The following is a 25,953-nucleotide window of genomic DNA, read 5'->3' as shown; positions in this document are numbered from 1 at the left end:
TTGGACGAATCTGTCCTGCTGGTTTTTGAAAGACTGGAGATGTGTGTGGACTTCCTGGAGGCAGGCAGACCCACTTTCATTTGCAGATCACGGTGTTGCATTGACTTACAGTAATTGAGTTTTATAAAATCTCTTTCTCAGCTGAAACTCCAAGGTTCATTCTCTATTTTGGTTCTGGCAAGGCTTTTGACTGCTATTACAATGCATCAAAATCGTTTCTCACTACTTTAGAAGCTTTTACTTAATGTTCATTCATCATATCTGTTTTCTTTCCTTATTTTGCAGACAAATACAAGGTAAATCCATTACCTACTGGGGTCATTTGCTGCTTCGTTGGGGCACGACTATTCATTTGATGCATTCCTGAAATACCTTTGTCAGATTTTCTTTACAAGGAAAAGGAAGTGAAAAGTCAACCCGCAGAATATAAGTTGAGCAAAAGTTACTCATTTTTCCTTCCAGGGAAAGGAAAATTCTGTTGCCTGCCTGGTATCCCTAATGGGATTATATATTTGCATACTATTAAAGAAGAAATAAACCGTATAAAATACTTTTCATTCTCAGTCTACTCCTCTGGAAGAAGAAGGTTTATGGATGGAATTCAGAAGGTTTGGAGGGGTAGTGAAAGCAGACCTGTGGCTGGACAGGAAATAGATGACGCTGTCCTGTTTCCTGGCCCTTTTTCATTGCACACTGAATTCCTCCTTGGTCATGTAACAAGGGAGTCTATTAATATACTTGAATTTTGATATTTCAGAATATTAGCATTAATATACATGCTGTGTCCGTGTGTATTTCAATTAATCACATACCATAGTGGATAGCACAAGTTCGGGAACCAGGGTACCAGGGCTTGAATCTGGGCTCCATTCCCCCTACTACCTCTGTGACCTCTGCTGGTGACTGTTAAGTATTTGGCTAGAAAAATGGGAAATTGGTCAGATTTAGTAACATTCCCAATGTATTCTCTGCATCAACTTAGAGAGCAAGCTAAATCACTTCAGTTGTGTCAACTCTTTGCAACCCTGTGGACTGTAGCCCGCCAGGCTTCATGTCCATGGGATTTCCCAGGGAAGAATACTGGGGTGGGTTGCCGTGCCCTTCTCCAGGGGATCTTCCTGACCCAGGGGTCGAACCCACGTCTCTTATGTCTCCTGCACTGACAGCCATGTTCTTTACCACTAGCGCCACCCGGGAAGCCCCACTTATAGGAAAGATGAACCCAGTGGTAGCCGGTTTGCTATCTGTTATTTATTCTCTCTGTCACTCAAGAAGAAAATATATAGGAATTTTAAATGATTGTGATATAGGATATCATTAAATCTTCTCTAATTTATTCATTAAGTACATAATTTATAAACTTTATTACATTAATATTACTAATCAAAATCACCTGCAATACATCTTAAACATACTGTGCTAGAGAACTTCCAGGTTTGCACAACTCTCAGTGTTCATAAATCAATATGAAGGAAATAATGACTCAGTTAAGGAAAATTAATCTTGAAACAAAAGTCAAGTGGGAATTTCTCCTGGGGCTTTTCATTGAAATGAGCTCACTCTGATGCAGTGACTAGCTTTCTCCATAACATCCTGACATAAGTATCAAGAAGTTCCTTTGGACTAATTATTTTAACAGCCTTAAAAATGGCATGCTGTGGAATCTATAATAACAAAACAAAACCAACCTCATAGATACAGAGAACAGATTGGTGGTTACCAGTGGTAGGGATGGGAGGTGGGTGAAGGTAGTCGAAAGGTATAACCTTCCAGTTATAAATGAATATGGCCTGGGAATATAATGTACGTCATGGTGACTGTAGTTCACAATACTGTATTGTATGTTTCAAAGTTGCTAAGAATGTAGGTCTTAAAAATTCTCATTACAAGAAAAAATATTGTAACTCTGTATAGTGATGGAGGTTACCTAGGCTTACTGCGGCAATCATTTCACTATATATGCAAATATGTAAGTGCTGTGCCGAGTCACTAAGTCTTGTCCGACTCTTTTGCAACCTGCCAGGCTCCTCTTTCCATGGGATTTCCCAGGCAAGAATACTGAAGTGGGTTGCCATCTTCCTCTCTAGGGGATGGAACTCGCGTCCCCTGCATTGGCAGGCAGACTCTTTACCACTGAGCCAACAGGGAAGCCCAATTATATTCTAATAAACAGCTATTTAAAGGCAGTTCTGTGGGACACCTACATTTCACCACTTGTCATCTGCCTTAACTCTTCATGGTCATAAAACTGATGGCAACTAAACTATCAGTTATGTAGGAAACTGCCACATCTTGAAATAATGTTATAGGCTAAAATGCCTACATTTTTTCTTGAAAAACTTTTCCTATCTTTTGATTAATCACTTTAGAAAGTACTCCAAATAGCTGCTGTAACTTTACTGCATAAACATGAAAGCAGACTCAGTCACTTGTATTCAATGTAGTGCAAAGGTTCTTAGATATTTTGGGGTTACAGACTTGAGAAATTGATGAAAGCTATAGACCCTTTCCCAAGAACAGCACACCAAGATTCTTAACATTAAATTTTGTTTGTGATTTTGGAGATTTTTGTGGATCCTCCTAGAGCCTACACAAAGGCCCTGTAACTCAAAGATTCCATTTGTTCTAACTTAGCTCTGATTATTTAAGATATGTGCACAGAAATGAGAGCATCCATGAGGAAAATCTTGCTCTTGGAATTAATTGGAAATGACTGCACGTCAGTGTCAATAGACAGTAAAGGTACTTTCATTCACGTGAAACGCAACATAAATACCTTCATAGATGAAGACCCAATTTACTAGAATTAACAGAACCTGATTTTTATGACTGAAATAATCCTGAAGCTGCCAAAATACAGTATTTTCATGGAAGCAAAAGCCAGCTTAAAACTGTCCACCCTTCCTGAGAAGACTAGCCCTCAGCAAGCATACCGATGATATAAAAGAGGGAGAAGTGGATTCTAATATAACCTTCCATCCACACTGTATGACAATATCAAAGTAAAAAGATCTCTATTTTCTGTCTTCTGTGAGGGAGCAGGTCTTGCAATAAATAGAATAGTTAGGATCTATTATGATGTAATAATCAGACGTTTTTGGTACTTGTCAGTCATTTTGGTTTCAAACAATTGTTTAATGTCTTTTTTCCAGCAGAAAACTTAATTTTGGAATGTGCTTGTCAGGTTAATCAGAGCTAGAATTATCTATACAAAGAAGTAACCAGCCGTGGGCTTCAGTTACTTTTTAGCCAATCACTGTTGACTGAGTGGGTAGGCAATAGAGTTGTCATTCTGTGATTTTGCTACATATGATGCCAGTGAGTCCCAAAGATTTATTTATAGAACATCATGAAATTCTCAGCTTAAAGTAGAACATTATGTTTCTCTATTCTCCTACTAATTAGGATTTGCCACTGAGTTTTTACAGTTACCTACTTACATGTTAGTAGAACTGATGTACATTTTCTGTAGCATATTTGTATGTATTCAGCACAAAACCATTGCACTTGAGAAAACCTAGAGATTGAAGTAAATTTAATTTGCATAACAAGATGTAAAATTATGGGGATGTGTTCTTTTTATAAGAAAATAGCCAGGAGAAGTAGATAATCATGGGTACTCTATGCTGGAGTTTCTGTTCATTTTTATTTCTTTTATTTGTAACCATTGGTGTCTTAGTATTACCTTAAATCTACATTTGAGAACTTTGTAAAGAGTAATATTCTTACAAAAGGAGAAGGAAATACACGAGAATTCAACTGTAGCTATCTCTGGAAAAGTAGGGTTATGGGTGATTTCTAATTCCCAGGGTTCCTTTATCTTTGTTTTCCAATTTTACTGTAATGGAAATGCATTGCTTTTGTAATGAGCAAAAGAGCAACAAAAGAAACTTCATTTGGGGGATAAAATAATGCTCTATTGTAAAAGGTGCAAGTCCTTTTAAAAAGCAATTTGGAATAGAGGCAAGACCTACATGGCAGCCCTTAGCTAGGGGGAGTCATTACAGAGGCCAGGCAAGACAATGCCTGATTTAAAGCAGTATGAGATGGGCTTCTGGAAAAAAAAAAAAAAGGTAAAACACAAATTTATGGATTGGAGAAAAAGCTCTTCTGGTGGTGCCTTTCTTGGAGTGGAGAGAACTATTTACATGCAGTTGAATTTTGGCCTAATATAGCTTTGAGAGATTCTTAGCAGGTTTAATAGAAGAATTTGGGACTACATTATAGCTTTAAGTACAAGACTGAGGAGTTCTGTGCTTGATTTAGGAGGTAATGAGAATGAATTTGGAAGTGTTTGAGTAGATGGGTGATAATATTAGTGCTATACTTTAGAAAAATTAATCTGCAAGCCTGGGTTAATGGCCTGGGGAATGAAGTAATAGAAGAATGAGTTTAAGGTGTAGAGACTCTTTACAATGGCCCAGAAGAGATCTTGATTTGGGCTCTAGTTTTATGAGTGGTGTGAGTGAGATGAATAAAAGATTATAAAAGAAAATTAAAGGTGTCCTTAATTCATTCAATCTAAGACACACCATTTATTTATTTCAGAAATGACTGAATCTAAAAACTGGAAATAAACTAAAACCTCTAAGTTTGATACATTCCTGACCAGGTTTCCTAGAATCTTACTCTGTTCTCTTTGTAGATTGCCTTCAAAACAGAATTCACTGGTCTTAGAAAAAAAGAATCTGTAAAAAAGGTATTGATAGTAAGATACTTGCTTCTTTAAATTTCTGCTTTTGGGGATCAACATATTTAAAGCTGATATTGATCATTTCTGTGTTGAATATGTAAATAAAAATAATGAATTGATGGAGAAACAGAGATAGAGACACACAAAGAGAAAGGACAAAAACTGAAAAACGAAAAGCATGGATTTTAGGCCGCCAAATATTATCACCTATAGCAGTGTATACCAACTGATCACTTATTTCTTCTAAGGCATAAGCAGCAGTTTAAAAAGTTTAAATTTTTCAAACCTAATCTTACGAAGATATAAAAGAACTGTTATATATGAGTTTCCTCCAGAGAAAGGAAATAAAGTTGAAATGTTTCTCTATATATTCTGATTAAAAATCTATTACACTGCTCATAGTAGGTGCTTAGCAAATATCCACCGAATAACTCAATAAATGAGCAAATAAAGTTATGGTGCATTTTGTAAAACTATGTGAACACTTAGGAATGCAGTCTCTGCAATTTATAAACATGAAGTTTGTTAGGGAATAGAGAGTGTCATGGTACCAAAATGAGAATCATCCAGAAAGTTCACATACAGATTTACATGGCTTGCACTTTGGTGATGAGATCCTTAAAATAGGAGAAAGCTTTTGTCTGTCACCTCAAAACTAACCTTATATCCATAATTGGGTACAGAGACACAGATCATATGTCTGCCCCTTCTTTAAATTCACATTGGCTGCTCCAGATGTGGTTTGAAGTGTTTCTCATCTCTTAGGGTCTGGATTTATTCTACATTCTGTCGTATCCTTTGACATAAGATTGCAACCACCATATGATTTAAAACCATCAATATTTAATGCTCTCACAGTAATTACATGTAATCCTCCTAGCAAACTGGAAAACCTAGAAGAAATGGGTACCTTCCTAGAAATATGCAGCCTACCAAGACTGAATCATGAAGAAATAAAAAATCTAAACAGATTCATTAAATCTAAAATTAATGAATGAGGAGATGGAGATTGAATCAGTAATTAAAACTTCTGAACAAAGAAAAGCCCAGAACTAGATGGTTTCACTGGTGAGTTCTCAGTTCAGTCGCTCAGTCGTGTCCGACTCTTTGTGACCCAGTGGACTGCAGCACGCCAGGCTTCCCTGTCTGTCACCAACTCCTGGAGCTTGCTCAAGCTCATGTTCATTGAGTCAGTGAATTCTACCATACATGTAAAGAAGAATTAATATTAATCCTTCTCAAATGCTTCCAGAAAGTTGAAGAGAATACACAAAATTCGTTTTATTAGACCAATAAAATTCTCTTGTTTTCAGGCACACAGAAGTACCAGAAATAGACTCAGGGATGTAGAAAGATAGGCAGATCTCTGACTATGCTAAATGCTAAAGTACGTTCTCTCTCTGAGCAAAGAAATTTGGCTTCTTTTTGATCACAACCGATCAAGGTCTTAGAACATATGAGGTGCTTATATATAAATGGTCTTTCTGAGATTTTCTTTAAGTAACTTGCAGCTTTATAATACCAACTTCTGTATAGTGATACAAATGAAGAATTCCAAATTAGCAATGAGCCTGTATATGGTGAGAAAGAGAGATTACGAGGAGGTGTAGTCTTTGTTCTGGAGTCACTTAATTGTATGTCCTTAAAGAAGTTGTTGGAGAAGGAAATGGCAACCCACTCCAGTGTTCTTGCCTGGAGAATCCCAGGGACCGGGGAGCCTGATGGGCTGCCGTCTATGGGGTCGCACAGAGTCGGACACGACTGAAGTGACTTAGCAGCAGCAGCAGCAGCAAAGAAGTTGTCTATGTATAAGGATCAATGTATTTTCGTCTGTTAAGTGACTTGAGATCTCTTCTACCTTGAAAATGCTGCTGTAAAGGAACCCTCCATATGCTCTTTGGTTTTTTGCTTTCTTTTATGCGTGTTAAAGCTAGGCACATCTAAGATGCCTTTTGATATACCAGATAATCCCTATTCTAGGAACTTCTCTGACTTGAATAACAACATCTCAATGTGTCTTCTTCTCTCCATCTTCACCATTATCATCGTGTTTGAAAATACCATCTTTCTCCTCTGAATTATTTACTGATCTTCTGCCTCTACTCTTGTGTGCACACACACACACACAGAGACAACTTCACACACAATCTATTCACTATATGGTAACTAGAGTGAGCACTTTTATGTAAAGATCCTCTAATGGCCTCTTGTTAACTTGAGATAAAGTCCCAACCCCTTAGACTGCCTAAAAGATACTGCATGACCGGCTCCCTGCCTCCCTCTCCTCCTGCTCTCCTACCCTTTTTCACCTGGCCTGGTTGTTCTGGCTTTTTTTCTGTTTTTTCTCAAACATACTGCGCTCATCCTCAGCATAGGGCTTTTTCAGGAATGGCTTCTTCTATCTGGAATAATCTTCCCCGAACATCACATGCCTGGGTCCATCTTGTGTCTCGGGTCACAGCCTGAATTCTGCTCACTCTCCTCAAAGAGCCTTTCTTAATCCACGCATCCTGACTGTATCCCCTAGTCACTGTCCACTTGGTCATCTGGCTTTAGTTCCACCACAGCTTTAGCGTCATATTTTTGTATGTATCCACTTGTTTGCCTCTTTTATTCCTATCTACCCAGAAATGAAGTATTTGCCTTTTTTTTTTCCATTGATGTATGACTAGAACAGTGCCTAGCACATAGCAGTTGCTCTATTAGTATTTTTTAAGCACTTGAGAGAATAAAATATGCTCTCTTTGGCTGAATTAATTTATTTTAGACAGCTCTGGGAATTGATTGGTGTAGTAGAACCATAGATACTAGGAGAAACATCTCAACCTTCTTCCCTGAAGAGGCCTGACCTAGTGACATCTGGTTCTATAAATTGAACCCTCTGCAGATTGGGCAGAGTTTGGGTTTAAAATCATGGAGAGATGGGATTGTGTTAACCCAGAAGTTAAAATAGAGGGCATAAGGTGTCTTAATGTAACTTACACCTTTAGATCACATATAGCTCTCTGCAAATTAGGGACTTCCCAGGGGACTCAGTGGTAAAGAATCCGCTTGCCAATCAAGGAGACAGAAAAGATGTGGGTTCCATGCCTGGGTCAGGAAGATCCTCTGGAGAAGGAAATGGCAACACATTCCAGTATTCTTGACTGGGAAACCTAGGCAGAGGGGCCTGGACAGAGAGGCCTGGCAGGCTACAGTCCACAGGTTCTCAAGAGTTGGACATGACTGAGTGACAGCATGTACGCATACCTCTCAAGCACCCAGGAACAGACCAGATGCAAATGGCATCTGATTCAGACAGAGAATTCACACAGATGTAAAAAAACATTGTCAGTACACTCTTAAATCCAGATAACTAGAATAATGGATGGAAACAAAAACATTAGTAATTCAAGCAAAACATAATACTAACATAGTTCAGAGCTTATCCTTGCTTTAGGAATATGATGGTCAGAGCCATGAGGAAATGAGATTATAAAATTGGAAGTCAAAATAAATGGTTCTCTTAATATTGTTTTCAGAATGAGTCAGAACAATTAAGGGGCCATTGGCACAATGGATAATACATAAGACCACAGAATGAGTCAGAATGTCCTAGTCATAAAGTTTTCCACTTGGAAGCAAATAGATTGAATCAAGCTCCTTACACTGACTGGTTTCTAATCGGTTGCTAGGACAACTTAGAGCATCCTAGTACAGAATGATGGGCTATCAGCAGAGGAAGCATCTCCATTTCTTCAAATACCAGCTTCCCAAAGATCTTGATCCTCAAAAAGGTGAAATGATTTCCCATTGCCTCATTACCAGCTAGCAATCAAGGGAATTCAGAAATAGGGAGTGGTGAGTTAGGGGGAAAAGCTCTGCGGATGACATGAAGCTTGGGTCTAGAGGACATGTGAAGAGCTGGGAGTTGGGGGTGGGGTGGGTAGGTGAGCAAACTCAGTGGAGAGAATCTGTGGGCAGAGGAGAGCCTGATTGGAGTGGGTGCTGGAAGGAAGAGTACACCTGTTAGAGGAGTGAGAAGTCAGGCTGGGTAGAGCAGGTCAGGCCGAATGATGAAGACGTTTCTTCTTTTCAACCCATCGAAGGAATCTGGCCAAAGGAAAATGAAACAGTTCTGGAGATGTTGGTGTCAGAGCAAGAGGCATGAGACTCTGGGGACAGGCAAGTATAAGGTAGAGGAGGTTTGAACTGCTAGGTTATCTTATCCTCTATCTAGGAGGTGACTATTTCAGCCTGCCAAGCCTCAAGGAAGGAACTGGAGGAAACATTCTTTTAAACTTTTATTGGCTTTCATTTTGCTTACTTATTTTTTTATTGGAGTTTGTTTGCTTTATAATGTTAGGTTAGTTTCTGCTGTACAGCAAAGTAAATCAGTTATATCTATACATATATCCCCTCTTTGTCACCACGGAGCATTGAGTAGAGTTTCTTTTGCTGTACAGTAAGTTCTCCTTAATTATCTATTTTATACATGAAAGTGAAAGTACATCGCTCAAAAAGAAAAAAAAAAGAAAATAAGTCGCTCAGTCATGTCCGACTGTTTGCGACCCCGTGGACTGTAGCCTACCAGGCTTCTCTGTCCATGGGATTCTCCAGGCAAGAATACTGGAGTGGGTTACCATTTCCTTCTCCAGGGAATCTTCCCAACCCAGGGATCGAACCCAGGTCTCCTGCATTGGAGGCAGACGCTTTAACCTCTGAGCCACCAGGGAAGCTCATTAGTGCATATATGTCAATCCCAATTTCTCAGTTCATCTAACCTCCATCTCCCTTCCTTGGTTCCTTGGTGTCCATATATTTGTTCTCTATGTCTGTGTCCCTATTTCTGCTTTGCAAATAGGTTCATCTGTACCATTGTTCTAGATTCCACATATATGTGTCAATATACAGAAGATGAGATGGTTAGATAACATCACTGACTCAATGGACATGAGTCTGAGCAAACTCCAGGAGATAGTCAAGGACAGGGAAGCCTAGCATGCTGCAGTTCATGGGTTTCAAAGAGTCAAACAAGACTTAGCGACTAAACAACAACAACATACAATATTTGTTTTTCTCTTCTTGACTTACTTCACTCTGAGTGACAGTCTCTAGGTCTACCCATCTCTCTGCAAATGGCACAGTTTTGTTCCATTTTATGGCTGAGGAATATTCAGATTGCACAGTGGTAAAGAATTCTCCTGCCAATGCAGGAGATGCAAGAGACTTGAATGGGATCTCTGGGTCAGGAAGCTCCCTTGGAGGAGGAAATGGAAACCCACTCCTATATTCTTGCCTGGGAAATTCCATGGACAGAGGAGCCCGATGGGCTACAGTCCATACAACAGCTGAGCATGCACACAAACAATACATACTATTCCATCGTGTATATTCCTCTGTTGGTGGATGTTTATGTGGCATGTGGTTTCCATGTCCTGGCTATTGTACAAATGGTGCTGCAGTGAACATTGGGGTGCTATTTACTTATTTTTGAACAGACCTGACATTCTTATCATTCAAAATTCAAAAGTTTCAAAAGGCTATGAAGATGAAAAAAATCTCTTCCAGCCAACTAATGATATAAAAATTTTGTAGATCCCCACTTTAAAGATACCTGATGGGGGAGAGATTGAGTATTTAAAACACACTGTTTTGTATAGTGGTTTATTCTTTACCATGGGCTTCCCTGGTGGCTCAGACAGAAAAGAATCTGCCTGCAGTACAGGAGACCTGGGTTCCTCCCTCGGTCAGAGAAGGTCCCGTGGAGGAGGGACTGGCTACCCACTCCTGTATTCTTGCCTGGAGAATCCCATGGACATGGTGGGCTATAGTCCATGGGGTCGCAAAGAGTCATACATGACTAGGTGACTAACATTTTCACTTTACTTTTTTATTCTTTAACATAGCTTCTTGTTATGATATCAACACCCTGTAAGGCAGATAGGATAAATATTATATTTATATTCTACTGAATGATTCTATTCATATCTTACTTTCCTCCATTGACCAGGCGATTTATCTGGATACTTCCGGCAGCACAGTTTGGTGAATTTTAAAAAGTAAAGTCAAAACCTTTTTTCCTTTTGAGTCCTAGTTGTCCGGCTCTTATCTATTTCTCTGTCCCTTTATTGGAACCCAATAATGTTAGCTCAATGTGCAAGATTTTAGGCTAAATATAAGAGTAGAAAGTCTCCAACAATATTTAGAGAATGGAAAGGTAAAGAAGTATCCTTGAGTACTAAATAAGCAATCATTTTTGCAAATTTTCCAGAGCAAATGCCATAAAGAATGATAAAAAGAAGTTCTGTGTGTGTCAGAAAAGGACTCATTTACCTTCCATGTCCATTCCTAGAAATGATAGTTGAAATACTTTCTGTGTAATATTGCTAGAGTCTAAATTACATTCTTGTTAAGTCACCATCTTTTAGTTACAAAGAAGAAATAAATGTTCTCAGAAAGCAAGTACTTCCTCAGTAGTTCACTTATAATTTAACATTTTTAAAGTTATTTCAAATATTAACTGCATTTACAAGTTTTACTCCAGGGAGCAAGGAGTTTCTTGAAAGCGTTATCTCATCAGTCCTACTAGTCCTAATGGAACAGATATTTTAAAATCCTTTTCACTTTACTTATGAAGAATAAAAGTAAGAGACACCCCTTACCTAACTTAGCACATTTTGATCAAAATAAAAAAGACAAACAAATCACACAAATCTCTTTCTCTCTATGAATTATAACCCTAGCTCAGGATAGCTGAGTAGCCCTAGGAAAGTTATTTAACATCCCCAAATGTCAATTTTCTCTCTCTAAAATTATGAATAAGCCATCTTCCCAGAATTATTGGGAGTACCGTGAAGCTATATATGTGAAAGTAACAATCCAGTGACTGGCACTAATACATGTCAGTCTTAGTCACCTGGAGCTGCATAGCAATATTATCTCAAACTTAGTGGCTTAAAACAGCACACAGGGAGGGGATATATGTATAATATAACTTTCATATGCACTGAGAAGCCAAAAGAATTCATGTGACTATTGTATTAAAATATCTGTTCTATTGCAGTAGTCTGCAACCAAACCCATAATGTCTCTGAGGTATGTATGCCTGTTCCCAACTCCAGTGTAATCTAGCCATCCTGTCTCACCTGAAGGGGGAGGGAAAAAACACAGAAATTTGTGAAATTCAGTCCAAAAGCATGAGCTCACTAAAGATTGAGTCCTCATCATAGGTCCACAGAATGCCTTCCCTCCCCCACAACTCACCACCACATCACTAAAGGCCTATTTACTATCCAGTCAAATCAAACTGAATACATAAAATCAAACCAAATCCAACTAAACCAAACCAAATAAAATCAGTCAACTTAAATAAAAAATTAAATCCAATCCAATCAATCCCATCAATCCCAATCCAATCAAGCTGATTCATGGTATTCTACAATAGAAACTAACACAACATTGTAAAGCAATTGTACTCCAATTTAAAAAAAGAAATAAACAGAAATTAACAAAATTTTAAAAAGAAAAATTTCAAGTTAAGCTGTAATACAACTTTTCAGTTCAGTCGCTCAGTCTTGTCTGACTCTTGGTGACCTCATGGACCGCAGCACACCAGGCTTTCCTGTCCATCACCAACTCCCAGAGCTTGCTCAAACTCATGTCCATGAGTTGGTGATGCCATCCAACCATCTCATTTTCTGTCATCCCCTTCTCCTCCTGCCTTCAATCTTTTCCAGCATCAAGGGCTTTTCTAAGGAGTCAGTTCTTTGCTTCAGGTGGCCAAAGTAACACAACTTTTAGTGTGAATTAAAAATCAATAAGGACCTACTGTATAGCACAGGGAACTCTACTCAATATTCTGTAATAACCTATATGAGAAAAGAATCTGAAAAAGAGTGGATATATGTATATGTATAATTGAGTGGCTTGGCAACCCACTCCAGTGTTCTTGGCTGAAGAATCCATGGATGAGGAGCCTTGAGGGCTACAGTTCATAGGGTTGCATAGAGTCAGCCATGACTAAATCACTTTGCTGTATGTCTGAAACTAACACAGCACTGTAAATCAATGATACTCCCATAAACAATAGAACTGAATTTTAAAAACTCCACACACTTATTATCTCACAGTTTCTGTAGTCAGGAGCCCAGGCTTGGCTTAGCTGGGTCCTCTGCTGCAGGGTTTCACAAAGCTGCAATCACGTGTTGGCCAAGGCCACAGTCTCATCTGAAGGCTTGACCGTGGAAGGATCCACTTCCAAGCTCATGTGGTTGTTAGCAGAGCTCAGTTCCTTGTAGTCATACAACTGAAAGGCTCAGATCTTTACTAGCTATTGACGGACAGATCCTCAGTTCTTAGTTCCCAGAGGGCACCCCCAGTTCTTTGCCATGTGGGCCACCCCAACAAAGTTTATATACTTTATCGAACCAGCAAGGGTGAGAATCTCCCCATGTTTCCCAATCACAGAAATGACATCCCGTCACCTCAGCTATGTTCTATTGAGGAAAAACAAGTCACAGTTCCTGCTCACACTCCGGGGAAGGGATCACACAGGGTGTGAAAACAAGAAGGCATGAATCAGGGTTTGCCCACTACAGTGTGCAATACCCAATTCCTCCTTGCCTATCATAGCATTTCTTCCTTTTTTTGATTCTTAGGTGAGGAGACCATGACTTCTGGCTGTTCATCAAAACCTTCTTTGTCTAAGTGACTAGACAGTACTTTAGAATTTCATGAGATAGAAAAAGACAACCTGCAATGGAAAATATTAAAATCAGTGTTTTCTAACAAGTGAAATTGTATTCAGTAAAATTAATAGTTAAGTAAAATTTCATAAAACAAAAGGCCTTTTGTTTTCTCCTGTTTGTTTATGCTTTTGATGCCATTTTGCTGGAGTGTGTTCAGAAAATAATTGCTAGTCTAAATCAATGAGTACAAAAGCGCTCATGAAACACGGGCACTAGAAAAATAATTCTACTAAATAGCCTAGAAACAGCTGTGGATTTAATTCTCCTAAATGTGGTTAAAAATAACCACAAACCCCAGCATAAGGCAGAACGGCACCAGTGCAGGGATCAGCAATCTTAGGTGGTTTGGTCATGCTTGGTGTGGCCTACCTGCATCTCTGGTCTTTGCAGTCTCTGGGCACCAGAGTCATCCAAAGATGGTAGGGATTTTAATAATTATGAGGCTGCCGCTGCTGCTGATGACAGTGATGGCTAACATTTACTGCGTATTTATCACATGCCAGTTATTCTGAATTGCTTTGTATATGCAACTTAATACAACCCTGTGAGAAAGGAACTATCATTAACCCTATTTCACAAATGCAGAAATGGAGCCTTAGAGAGATTAAGATCACATGTCAAGGAAGTGCCAGGGCCTGGATTCTAACCATAGAAAAGTCCAATCTCAGAACCTCAGAACTGGCTGTGAAAAACCAAGAGCTTTAAGATACAATCAAGAAGATTGAAGGTGGACCCAAATATTCTCTTCAAAATGTTATAGGACTGTCTTGTTGAAAGGGGATAAGAGTTGTGCCTGTGGCCAAGGAATGATGTCAGCCCTTGCTCTGACTCTCACCCCATCCTGGCTGCTGAGAATGTGAACCCTGGCATCAGCAAGCTGGTACCCCTTCTGTCAGAGTCAGCCAGTAGGGAATGGGCTAGGACCGCATCTGAAGTCCTTAGTAGGATTCAGTAAGAGTCAGCAAGCAGAGTAGCTGGGGCCCTTTTTGGCTCCTCTCAAAAGCTGAGAGCTGAAGAATTGATGCTTTTGAACTATGGTGTTAGAGAAGACTCTTGAGAGTTCCTTGGACTTCAAGGAGATCCAACCAGACAATCCTAAAAGAAATCAGTCCTGAATATTCATTGGAAGGACTGATGCTGAAGCTGAAGTTCCAATACTTTGGCCACCTGATGTGAAGAACTGACTCATTGGAAAAGACCCTGATGCTGGGAAAGATTGAAGGTGGGAGGAGAAGGGGATGACAGAGGATGAGATGATTGGATGGCATCACTGATTCCATGGACATGAGTTTGAATAAGCTCCGGGAGGTGGTAATAGATAGGGAAGCCTGGCGTGCTGCAGTCCATGGGGTCACAAAGAGTCAAACACAGCTGAGCGACTGAACTGAACTGACTGATACTTCATGGGTCCTATGGGCTCTTCTACCTTGTCCCAGTGGCCCAAAGGGTGTGCACTCAGGTTACACTTAGACCTGGCCTCAGCCTCCCCACCTGATACCAAAGTCGGGTACAGTTGACAAAAGCCTGCCAGGCCCCTCTGTCCACAGGACTTCCCAGGCAAGAATACTGGAGTGGGTTACTGTTTCCTTCTCCAGGGGATCTTCCCGACCCAGGGATTACATCCTCGCTTCTTGTGTCTCCTGCATTGGCAGGTGGGTTCCTTACTACTGAGCAACCCCTGTCACATGATGCTCATCTCATGAAACTGAAATGAAAGAAGTAAGACCAGCCAGCAGTATCCTGGGTGGTTCACCTCAGTCAGGTGTGGTGAGGGTAGGCTGTGCAAAAGGAAACATTAAAGGTCTTTGGCAAGAATGTAGGTGCAATTCAACTACCAAGCAAGAACAAGGGATCATTACCTGAGACTTTTGTTACCAGAGTTCACTCCCAGCCCCAAAGTAGAGGAGTTATGTATATATATTGATGAGAAATCACACACACAGTTTCTGTGTGGGTGTCCTGTAGGAGACTTCACGGAGATCTGGTTCTGTCTCACTAGCTTAAAACATTATTTTTAAATTCTTGTGTTCTGTTCTTTTTGTTGTTAATTCCTTCATGAATGCATGGTATAGACCTTTATAGAAATTGATCTAAAAATGCAGAAGAACTGATTTTAGTCAAGCGATTATTTTGGCATGTCTAATCTGTTTTCTTTAAATACTGGCTGTTCATTCCATGAACTTGCTCCATCATGCTCCCAATCTAAGCCTAACAGAGAAGAAGCTTTTGTGCATGAGAAAGGGGCCAGGAAAGCTTATGTCCAGGGACTGCCTTGCAGAAGCAGACTTTCAGACAGCTGAACATGCAAAGAGACCTCCGCACTGCTGCTTGGACCTGCTTCCTCAGCCACAGAGAGAAACAATAGTGTATCAACAGCAAGGGAACTTTCTAGACTCCCTTAGAATGCAGAGTTGAGAGAAATCCTCTGTATTAATGAGTCACATGGGCTTCCCAGGTGGCACTAGCGGTAAAGAATCCACCTGCCAATGCAGGAGACGTAAGAGATGTGGGTTCAGTCCCTGCATTGAGAAGATCCCCTGGAGAAAGACATGGCTTCCCACTTCCATATTCTTTCCTGGAGAACCACATGGAAAGAGGACCCCTAGGGCCGCAAGGAGTCGGACACAACTAATGCAACTTAGCACACACACACAAATGAGTAATATAGGCACGGGTTGTCTATACCCTTGCTTATATTTTCTATATCACTATTTCTGCCCAAAAATAAAATACAGAAGTCTGTACCCTCTACTCACAAGTTTATGTATCTTCAAAGGCAGTGACCATTTCTTTTTGCCTTAAAAAATTTTTCCAGAGGTGTTATCTATGCTATTAAAAGAGCACTGTGCATGCAGGAATCATTTAATACATGCTGTTGCATTGAGTTGGTAAGGAAATAATGCTGCAGGCTCTGCAGCTGAACTTACTGAGTGGATGGCATGGTCCTTCGCTCAGCCATGCTCAGACAAGACCTGCAACAGGTGACACTTAGGCGAGGGTACCCTGGCTTCACCAGAGTGAATTATACTGAGAAATATGATGAGAACTAACTTTGTTGTTTTACTGTCAGTTGCATAGTTGGCTCTGTGTTAAGCTCTTAAATGTAGTTGCGTCATTTAATCCTTACAAGTCTTTGAGGTATGAGAGAAGGAAACTGAAATTTGGAGAAGTTACGTGACACAGTCAAGGTCAGACATGTATGTTGTCAGATGAGGCACTGACCCCACTTTGCGTGAGGCCAGTGTGTTACCTCCTTGTTGCTCTCCTTTGCTGCACGCTGTCATCCTACTGAAGATCAAGAACGCACCCCTGCTATATTTTCCTAGAATGATAGGACAGGCTACTTACTTTGAACTTGCCAACTTCTAGGAGACTATCATTAAAATTAAAACAGGCTCAACTTCACAGTTTCACATCTCTGCATGCTTTCCTTACAAGCAGAGCATGATATATATGAGAGCATCAGATATCAAAATTCTCTTTTTTGTTATAGGACTAGGCTAATAAGATTAATTTTGATCTGCTGATGACGAGATTAAAATCAAATTTCCATCATGCTTGGGAAGACGTGTTAACCAAAATGGATGATTTAGCATTTCATTGTTTACTGTAGCCATCCAACTCCCAAAAAGGGAGACTCAAAATGATGGTTTTAAAAATAAGTACTCTATTTAAAGAATTAAATAGAAATGGCCAAGAAGGAGTCCTGTAAACAGCTCAATTTTATACCAAAATTCATTTTGGGAATTATCTGCTGTACCTGGTGAATCTCTTGTGGGAGTCATTAGACTCTGACCATGTTCTTTTCCCTGATATTGTCAATTAAGCAGCTTATTTCAGTTGCCTGAGGGCTTCTTAAACCTTTATTTTAAAAATAAAAAAGTTCTCTTTAGAATCTCTTATTATTTCCTGGTGGCTCAGTAGGTAAAGAATCTGCCTGCAATGCAGGAGATACAGACTCAATCCCTGGGTCCGGAAGATCCCCTGGAGAAGGAAAGGGCAACCCACTCCAGTATTCTTGCCTGGGAAATCCCACAGACAGAGGAGCCCAGCAGGCTACAGTCCATGAGGTCACAAGACTCAGACACAAGTTAGCGACTAAACCACCACCACCATTATTGACAGTCTACTTCATATTTCTGGCATCTAAGCAATCATGAGTGGTTATTTTTATGCTACTAGAAATAAGTTTTATCCTGTGATAAGCATGTGTGTAGGCTGTGTGCTCAGTCAATGGTGTCTGACAACTCTTTTTCTACCCTTTAACAAGAGAAATATACAAATAAAAAATAAAAGCACGTATGTAAAATAACAGCAATAAAAACTATATTTGACTAGGAAAAATGCTGTTTGTTCAGTGTTCTACCCTTAAATGTAATTGTGTAATTGAAAAATTTCTGAAAATAAGCCGATAATCAATTTTCTTTATTCAGGTTTAGTTAATTATTTAAAGCATAATGTCATGACATATGAACATCACGTTTCTTAGTATTATATACTACACAAACAGGATTCAGCTTTGCCCATGTTATTGAGGGAAGTAGATTATAAGAAGTGTGTCCCATTTTCTTGTAAGGACACTATTGCAAGGAGGGGGCTATTTGAGGCTGACAGTGGTTCATTGTCATTAATTAATGATGATCTGTTAAATGGAAGGGATCTACTTTTAAATGCTTGAGATAATTTTAAATAGTAAAACACATTTTAATAAGTGCATTTAAACAGTAAAGGTATTTCTCTGAATTTTTCAAAAGTCAACATTAATGTACTGTACTTATTGACAATTTAAGGAACTTCAGTGTACCATAGGACCTTCCTGGTGGCTCAGACCGTAAAGAATCTGCCTGCCGTGTAGACCTGGGTTCAATCCCTGGGTTAAGAAGATCCCCTGGAGAAGGGGATGACTATCCACTCCAGTATTCTGGCCTGGAGAATTCCGTGGACAGAGGAGCCTGGCAGGCGACAGTTCATGGGTTTGCAAAGAGTCAGACACAACTGAGCAACTTTCACTTTTACAGTGTACCATAAGGTGTACAACTAGCACATAGTTGTATATGTTTTCTGGGTTACAATTTGATGTATCTTCTCCTCTTTATATCAGAGAAGGCAGTGGCAACCCACTCCAGTACTCTTGCCTGGAAAATCCCATAGACGGAGGAGCCTGGTAGGCTCCTCCATGGGGTCGCGAAGAGTCGGACACGACTGAGCAACTTCGCTTTCACTTTTCACTTCCATGCATTGAAGAAGGAAATGGCAACCCACTCCAGTGTTCTTGCCTGGAAAATCCCAGGGACGGGGAGCCTGGTGGGCTGCCATCTATGGGGTCGCACTGAGTCAGACACGAGTGAAGCGACTTAGCAGCAGCAGCAGCTCCTCTTTATATGCTATCTCAAATAAACGTTTTCAGGGGCTTTTGGTCACTGAAATGTAGAAAGAGTTTAAGGTGATGTTTTGATGGTCCACATATCTTGAAGTTGGAGCTGGTGGCACCCTTTCTTTTGTTAAAAATCCCCTATAGCAAAAAGAATATTCAAAACTTTCCTGTTACTCGCCAAGAGCAAAATTAGTTTGAGTCTTTGAAGACATTACAATAAAAGTCTGTTCTGTAGCTCATCTCAGGAATTTTAGCTCTGGGAATTTGGACAGCAAAGTTTGATTTTGCTAGTCTTTTGGATCATCTTCTTTTCACTGCTTCTGTTCCAATGACAATTTTAGGGATGCCTAGAAGAAAAGAGGGAGCACAAATGCAAAGCCATAGAATTTGGTGAAGATGCTGTGAGGTGGGGAGGTAGCAGGGGGGAGAGCAGGGCAAGGAGAGTGGAGGACAGCAGTTACTTACACATACACACACATAGACTCACATCCAGCGGGATTTATTTAGAAACACCTACATCTTTTGAAGCCTGAGGAGTTGCCATGCATCATAAATTCGCAACTACTTTCCAATGCCAATGAGAATAAGATTAAGGATTTCAGTCCTAGCAGGGCATCTGAGATTTGCAGACATTCAGAAGATGGTTGACAAAGACCTGACACTGAGTGGAGGAGGTAATACAGGTAACAGGTTCCATACTGGGTATGACACCTGTAAGACAACCAATAGGCAAAGTTCCCTTTGTCCTTCATTTAGAGGGCAACTTGATATTTATATTTGTATAAGATATTCTGTGGTCATAAAAGCCCCTTCTTTCTTTGAATAAGTATATTGTAGTAGAAATTAAACGTGTTTCAAAGTCAAAGAGCTGTATGTCTGAAAAGCAGTTCTGTCCTCAATAGCTGTGTGACCCTGTGCAAAGTTGGTGGTGTCTCTGAATCCCAGATTCCTTGTATGTAAAATGAGATTAAAAATCTGACTATAAAAGTCAGCTCTGCATCTATGAGGATTAGTGATAATACAATCATATAGGCAAATGCACAGGTCTTGGTTCACGTACTGTTAAAGCCTATCTTGAAGGATTTTGAACATAACCTTTCTAGCATGTGAAATGAGCGCAATTGTATGGTAGTATGAACATTCTTTGGCATTGCTCTTCTTTGAGACTGAATGAACACTGATCTTTTCCAGTCCTGTGGGCACTTTGAGTTTTCCAAATCTGCTGACATTTTGAGTGCAGCACTTTAACAGCATCATCTTTTAGGATTTTAAATAGCTCAGCTGGAATTCTATCACCTCCACTAGCTTTGTGTGTAGTAACACTTCCTAAGACCCGCTTGGCTTCACACTCCAGGACATCTAGCTCTAGGTGAATGACCACACCATTGTAGTTATCCGTGTCATTGAGAACTCTTTCATAAATTTCTTCTGTGTATTCTTGCCACCTCTTCTTAATCTCTTTTGCTTCTGTTAGGTCCTTAACGTTTCTGTCTTTATAGTGCCCATCCTTGCATTAAATGTTCCTTTGGTATCTCCAATTTTCTTAAAGAGATTTCTAGTCTTTCCCATTCTATTGTTTTCCTTTATTTCTTTGCATTGTTCATTTAAGAAGACCTTCTTATCTCTCCTTGCTATACTCTAGAACTCTGTATTCACTTGGGTGTATCTTTTCCTTTCTTCCTTAACTTCTCTTCTTTCCTCAGCTATTTGTAAAGCCTCTTCAATCACTTTGCCTTCTTCCATTTCTTTTTCTTGGGGATGGTTTTGGTCACTGCCTCCTGTACAGTGTTATGAACCTCCATCCATAGTTCTTCAGGCACTCTGTCTACCAGATCTAATCTCTTGAACCTATTCGTCACCTCCACTGCATAATCATCAGGGATCTGACTTAGATCATACCAAAATGCCCTATTGGTTTTCCCTGCTTTCTTCAATTTAAGCCTGAATTTTGCAATAAGAAGCTTATGACTGAGCCACAGTCAGCTCCAGGTCTTGTTTTTACTGACTGTATAGACCTTCTCCTTCTTTGCCTGCAAAGAACATAACCAATCTGATTTTGCTATTGACCATCTGGTGATGTGCATGTGTAGAGTTGTCTCTTGGGTTGTTGGTAAAGGGTATTTGCCATGACCAGTGTGTTCTCTTGACAAAACTCTGCTAGCCTTCGCCCTGCTTCATTCTGTGCTCCAGGGCAAAATCTGACTGTTATTTCAGGTATCTCTTGACATCCTACTTTTGCATTCCAATCACCTGTGATGAAAAGGACATTTTTTTTGTGTGTGTGTGTGTTAGTTCTAAAAGATGTCCTAGGTCTTCATAGAACTGATTGACTTTAGCTTCTTTGGTGTCAGTGGTTGGGGCATAGGCTTGCATTATTATGATGTTGAATGGTTTGCTTTGGAAACGAACTGAGATCGTTCTGTTGTTTTTGAAGTTGCACTCAAGTACTGCATTTCCAATTCTTTCGTTGACTGTGAGGGCTACTCCATTTCTTCTAAAGGATTCTTGTCCACAGTAGTAGATATAGTGGTCACCTGAATTAAATTTGCCCATTCCTGTCCCGTTCACTGCTTCCTAAAATGTTGATGTTCAATCTTACCATCTCCTGCTTGACCACATCCAGTTTGCCTCGAATCACAGACCTAACATTCCAGGTTAGGAGTGTTGTTCTTTATAGCACTGGACTTACTTTCCCCACCAGACACAGCCGCAGCTGAATGTTGTTTCTGCTTTGGCCCAGCTGCTTCATCATTTCTGGAGCAGATAATGAAGGACAGGGAGCGCTGGTGGGCTACAGTCCATGAGGTTGCCAAGAGACTGATACAACAAAAGCTACAGGTCTCAGCGCCCTTTACGACACTCCAGACATTGTTCTAAACACTGAGGGCAAAGGTGAAGCGTATAGGCCAGCCCCTTCCTCTCCGTTCATATATTGATAAGCAGGCTCAACAAATGATAGAATTTATTAATATACGCAAAACCCTAATGTAGAGCGATGTGCAATACTATATATCAGCCTTCTGGAGCCTGAGATGGTTCAATAAATACTTGAGGAAAGAAGCAATGTGAAAGAGAGGGAAAAAACGCAGCAGAAGGTACTCCTGGAAAAATCAGGGGGAAAGTGGCTTGATGAGGGCATTGGGACCACAGTTAAGGCAACGGAGGGGAAATGGTTAGCCCTCTATTGGTGGAAATAAGTAACTACACTCAAGACTTGAGCCCCTTCCCCTGCCAGGCAACCACAAACGGTTACAGAAAAGGGGACACCTGTTTTGTCTCAATTCTCTCCTAGGATAAGATTTTTAAGAAAAAAACATTAAATAAAACCATAATGTTGTATGTGTGACATGTGTGTGTGTATTTGTGCATATTTACATCCAGCTGCATCTGGGAATCTTTCTCAAAACTGTGATTTTTTATTTACAGTTTGATTATGTGCTTGATGTGTTTATACATCTTTGCATGATCTCTATTAGGGAAAGCGCAGAAATACCCCAAGTTATTTTAGTCTCCTTTCTTCTTGACCAGCTCCCATGCTGCATAGCTCTTCCCATCACATATGCCCTCAGATCTTTTCTAGGTCCTTCCCCACTCTCTCCTTTGCAGTTGAGTCTCTGCTGCCAGGTGCTTGCTCATCCTTTTGCAGGGAAAATGGAGTGGACTGCAAAGCTATCAGTGTGAAAAATCCCCCTTAATGCTGAGCATCACTTCTGCAGCTTTGTAGCATCAGATGGCAGTATTGTCATCCACAGCCCAGCAGCTATTTCACTTCGGGAATTAGTATTTCTATTCAGCATGGAGAAGGTCTAATGTGCTGAGATTATTATCATATATATGGCTTTTGTGTACTGTTTACAAAAAAAAAAATCTTCTGAAAGGAAGATAATTGCTGGGGTTAGTGCATCTGTTTAGCATGCTCTCCTCATGCCTGAATACTAGATCTTTGCAACTTACTGAGTTCTTTCTCTTGGCTCTGATATGGAATTGTTCACACGCATCCTTGCAATAAACATTATCTTATTCCTTTTAATAGGCCATTTTCTTCACCAGAAGGCAGAGTTCTCTTAGTCTGCAAGAGTCACTTTGACTTCTTCAAGAGAGCACTTGTATTGTCCTTAAAATTTCATCCAACAAAGTAAGCAATTAATTGTGAGCAGACCTCATCTGTCTGTGGAAAGTCTGTCTCTCTCTTTTCTACTTATTCCAAAATCAAGCCCACAGGTGAAGAGTTTAAATGTAGCTTGCTACTGCTGCTGCTGCTGCTGCTAAGTTGCTTCAGTCATATCTGACTCTGTGCAACCCCAGAGACGGCAGCCCACCAGGCTCCCCCGTCCCTGGGATTCTCCAGGCAAGAACACTGGAGTGGGTTGCCATTTCCTTCTCCAATGCATGAAAGTGAAAAGTCAAAGTGGAATCGCTCAGTTGTGTCCGACTCTAGTGACCTCATGGACTGCAGCCTACCAGGCTCCTCCATCCATGGGATTTTCCAGGCAAGAGTACTGGAGTGGGGTGCCATCGCCTTCTCCAAAATGTAACTTGTTAGCAGATAGCAAAAGGGAGAACTATGGAAAGGAGAGGACCGAAGCCCACGTTGAAGCTATTTTTTACAAAACAAAACTGAGGCCTAAACTGTGGAATGAAGACTTTTATACAGAAGGATGAATTTAGCCCCGTGTTGCTATTTGAGTATTGTTCAGTGTGTGTGCTGTGCTGCCTGGCACACAGTAAGAGCTTAATTAATGCATGCTAAGGGGATGGACTGATAAATGTTCACAACTGAGACGGGGATCTTAAATGGTTAAGATCTTAAAAGCGAAATGTATTCTTAAGTGTTAAGGAAATGGAAAATTTTAATTTGGTGCCAGAAGATACTCCACTTGGGATTATATTGCAAATATTCTTCAAAAATAGTGATAGTTGGGAATTCCCTGACAATCTAGTGGTTAGGACTTGGTGCTTACACAGCTGTGGCCTGGGTTCCATCGCTGGTGGGAGAACTAAGATCCCTTAGTTCAGTTCAGTTCAGTCACTCAGTCGTGTCCTACTCTTTGCAACCCCATGAATTGTAGCACGCCAGGCCTCCCTGTCCATCACCAACTCCCGGAGTTCACTCAGACTCACGTCCATCAAGATGGTGATGCCATCCAGCCATCTCATCCTCTGTCGTCCCCTTCTCCTCCTGCCCCCAATCCCTCTCAGCATCAGGGTCTTTTCCAATGAGTCAACTCTTCGCATCAGGTGGCCAAAGTATTGGAGTTTCAGCTTTAGCATCAGTCCTTCCAATGAACACCCAGGACTTATCTCCTTTAGGATGGACTGGTTGGATTTCCTTGCAGTCCAAAAGTCTTCTCCAACACCACAGTTCAAAAGCATCAATTCTTCAACACTCGGCTTTCTTCACAGTCCAACTCTTACATCCATACGTGACCACTGGAAAAACCATAGCCTTGACTAGATGAACCTTTGTTGGCAAAGTAATGTCTCTGCTTTTGAATATGCTATCTAGGTTGGTCATAACTTTCCTTCTAAGGAGTAAGCGTCTTTTAATTTCATGGCTGCAGTCACCATCTGCAGTGATTTTGGAGCCCAGAAAAATAAAGTCTGACACTGTTTCCCCATCTATTTCCCATGAAGTGATGGGACCAGATGCCATGATCTTCGTTTTCTGAATGTTGAGCTTTAAGCCAACTTTTTCACTCTCCTCTTTCACTTTCATCAAGAGGCTTTTTAGTTCCTCTTCACTTTCTGCCGTAAGGGTGGTGTCATCTGCATATCTGAGGTGATTGATATTTCTCCCGGCAGTCTTGATTCCAGCTTGTGCTTCCTCCAGCCCAGCGTTTCTCATGATGTACTCTGCATATAGGTTAAATTAGCAAGGTGACAATACACAGCCTTGATGTACTCCTTTTCCTATTTGGAACCAGTCTGTTGTTCCATGTCCAGTTCTAACTGTTGTTTCCTGACCTGCATACAGGTTTCTCACTAAAGAGATCCCTCACTAACTGCCAGAAATTAAAACAAATAAAAAAAGAGTGCTAAGGACTCTGTTCGCTAATAAGCCCAATTCCCTTTCACATTGTAGGGATCCCTGTTGCTAGGTAAATGAGCCTAATGGGAGGATGCTTTCTCTAACAAAGCCTTGGGTAGACCTTGGGTCCAAGATTCAGAGCTGCAAGGCATGCACTGATGCTTACTGATGAAAACCAAGTGTCCGGTGAGGGGGGTGTGGCAGAACTGTGGGCCCCCTTGCTGGGCTTTTCTGTTATACCTTTGCTTGTTAACTTTTGAAATGATATTCTTGAAAGATAAACTGAAGCCTCTGAAAAATTTTAAGAGTTTTTTTTGTTTTGTTTTGTTTTTGAGCAAAACTTGATTTGAATTGGGCAGTGCCAAACCAGAAGTGGTTAGGCCACTCTGCGACGGGAGGTAGGGGCAAGACTTTTATAGAAAACAGGCGGAAGCAAAGCAAGGAAGTATTTGATTGGCTACAGCTTTAGCAGTTGCTTTGTTTGAGAAAGCCTGGTTGGCTGTTTGTGATTGGTCGTCCTTTGGTTTCCAGTTCTTTTTTTTTTTTCTTTAAAAGAATTTTTTTTAATTTATTTATTTTAATTGGAGGCTAATTACTTTACAGTATTGTAGTGGTTTTGCCATACATTGACATGAATCAGCCATGGGTGTACATGCGTTCCCCATCCTGAACCCCCTTCCCACCTCCCTCCCCATCCCATCCCTCTGGGTCATCCCAGTGAAGCACTTTGGGCTTAGGTTTCATTTGTTTAGTTAGGTTGCTAAGGTATGAGAACCACCTCACGATGATGACCTCCTTCTTTAATTAATTTAGCAATGCTAATGCCAGTCTTCTTGTCTGGAGAATCCCATGGACAGAGGAGCCTGGCAGGCTACAGTCCATGGGGTCACAAGATGCAAACATGACTGAGTGACTGAGTGTAGAACCCTGCAGAAATTTTGGAAATATAGAAAAGTATGATGCCATCACCCTAACCTAATAATGGATGCCTCTTTTCACTTATTTCTCTTTGGCCTTTTTTCCACAGCCTTAGAGAATTTTTGATAATTCCTGTTATAGTTTATATATCACTCAGCATCTTGCTTTCTTTTTTTAAGATAATGTTCCATCATAAGAATTTTATGTTGCT

At 40.4% G+C, this 25,953-nt stretch overlaps 1 protein-coding gene and 1 non-coding gene across 8 annotated transcripts in view; one reads left to right on the top strand and one right to left on the bottom strand.

The window, feature by feature from the left end:
* The window catches only part of PHACTR1 (phosphatase and actin regulator 1), a 525,946-nt gene that overhangs the window by 108,986 nt on the left and 391,007 nt on the right, over positions 1-25,953 (top strand). The window lies entirely within an intron of this gene.
* On the bottom strand, positions 9,337-9,408 carry TRNAW-CCA (transfer RNA tryptophan (anticodon CCA)). The gene has a single exon. It is a non-coding gene; the product is annotated as a tRNA-Trp (tRNA).

This window comes from Bos javanicus, chromosome 23 (genome assembly GCF_032452875.1).
Source record: "Bos javanicus breed banteng chromosome 23, ARS-OSU_banteng_1.0, whole genome shotgun sequence".
Classification (NCBI taxonomy): domain Eukaryota; kingdom Metazoa; phylum Chordata; class Mammalia; order Artiodactyla; family Bovidae; genus Bos; species Bos javanicus.
Note: the sequence above shows the minus strand (reverse complement) of the source record. Positions and strands in the feature narration are given on the sequence as shown.